Consider the following 2,137-nt stretch of genomic DNA (forward strand, 5'->3'; position numbering starts at 1 on the left):
GTCCTTTGGTTGATAGAATTCTAAGGTGGTCTGAATTCAATTAGCTGTTATCTTTGTAAATAGCTTGTAGACGACGGACATAAGCTGATCGGCCTGTAATTTTTCAAATCCTTTACGTCCCCTTTCTTATGGATTAAGATGATTTTAGCATTATTCCAAGATTACGGTACCTTCACAAACAGGGGCACTTCGTATAGTACAGGGTGACCAGTTTTTCTAACACAATCTGTCCACCGTCATTCACCAGATCAGATGTTACCTGATCCTCACCAGCGACTTCGGCTCTTTGCATTACCTCTAAGGCTTCTTTACTTCCCCTGTCGTTACTGCTGATATCCGATTCCTCTGGGCTACTGCTACTTCTTACATTATCGTCCTGGTTGTCCCAGTTACTGTACAGATCTCTGTACAACTCCTCGGCTGCTTTAACTATCCTATCCTTATTGGTAGTGTCGTTGCCTTCCTTGTCTCTTAGTGCATACATCTGGTTTTTGCCTGTGCCCAGTTTTCCCTTCACCGCTTTGAGGCTTCGTCCGTTCTTTAGAGCATGCTCAATTCTCCCTATATTATACCTTCTTATGTCGGCTACCTTACGCCTACTGATTAACTTCGAAAGCTCTGCTAGTTCTATTTTGTTTGTTGTGTTCGAGGCTTTCATGCTTTGATGTTTCTTATTGAGGTTTTTCGTCTCCTGGGAGAGCTTACCAGTGTCCTGTCTAATGACTGTATACCTCCGACTTGTACTGCACACTCCGTAATGATACTCGTGAGATTATCATTCACTGCGTCAGCGCTAAGGCCGGTTTTCTCGGTTAGAGCCGAGTATCTGTTCTGAAGCGACATCCTGAACTCCTGTACTTTCTCTCTCAGTGCTAATTCATTAATTGACTTCTTGTGTATTAGTTATATAGTATTATACGTTGTCAACTTCCAAAAGGAAGTGTTTTTCAAAGCCGTCGTCGCTGATTCTTCGACGTTTCCTCGTTCAGTGTAGCACTCTCTCAATGCATGCGCTGGAGGGAAGAGAGAGATAACAATCTTTAACGAAATTCCCGGAGATGTTAGCCTGGTTCATCGCCTGGCTTGCTACTCCAGGTGTCGGGTGATGCCCATGATATAGACAATGATCATATACACTCACAAATAGTACGTGCAGTCACAAACGCACATATATACACAAAATAGTCATTCACAAACTTTAAGTCGAGTGTTCCTCAAGGGCGGTATTATGATGTAGGAACACCTGCGCACCAGCTCGTTGTTGCGCAGTACTTTGGTGCTAATGCCCATGTCCTGTATGAAGTGTCGCCCTTCGCTGTTGCTGACGCTCGGTTAAGGCGTTGAAGGTAAGCAAAATATGAAGAAATTAGCTCTGTGGTGACCCCCCGTCTGACAGGAGGGGGGATCCCTACAGAGCGGTCGCATATTTTTCGAGACGAGAATTGCCGTGGAAGACTGGTTACAACAGGATTTCGGAAAAAAAAAGGTCATTGATTACCGGTAATCAGTTTCAAGAAAGTATGATTGAATTACCTAGAACGTTACAGTTTCGAAAAAGTAATCGATAATATTACAAAAATACAAGAAATTACAACTAATCGATTACTTGTAACGCGTTACGTAGAACTCTAACTATTACTAAAACCTAACAATAATGAAGGAGTAAGACGAAACTTCTTTGTCGCAGAACGCTGTGTTTTCAAGCTTTCTATAAAGAAGCCAAAAACACCGCTAATATTTTCGCTTGTCCAAAATTATCTTTCTAGCATTTTCTTTTTTCTTGTTTCTGAAATTCTACTGCCACACGATTCATGGCTGACCTCCCGTGGTGGGTTAAGCCATTCTTCTAGGAACCAACCATTCAACCAAACAAGCTTCCGGATACTTTGCTTTTAATGTGATTTTCCATTTCGCTGACCGTCACCAGCATATTTATTAAGGAGGGCCAGCCCCGCAAGGATCCTCCTGACGTGGCAGCGTCCGCGGCGGCCGCCTCCAGGAAGCGGAACGGTGACGGAAACAGCGCGGACACTGATGAAACCGTCGTCCATTTCTATGACGGTGATGAATCATCTGACGACAGCTTCGAGGTCGTAATGAGCCGCAAGGTGAATAGAACACCTCTGATCCCGTTAGA

The sequence above is a fragment of the Rhipicephalus sanguineus genome, chromosome 3 (genome assembly GCF_013339695.2).
Source record: "Rhipicephalus sanguineus isolate Rsan-2018 chromosome 3, BIME_Rsan_1.4, whole genome shotgun sequence".
In the NCBI taxonomy this organism is placed as follows: Eukaryota; Metazoa; Arthropoda; class Arachnida; order Ixodida; family Ixodidae; genus Rhipicephalus; species Rhipicephalus sanguineus.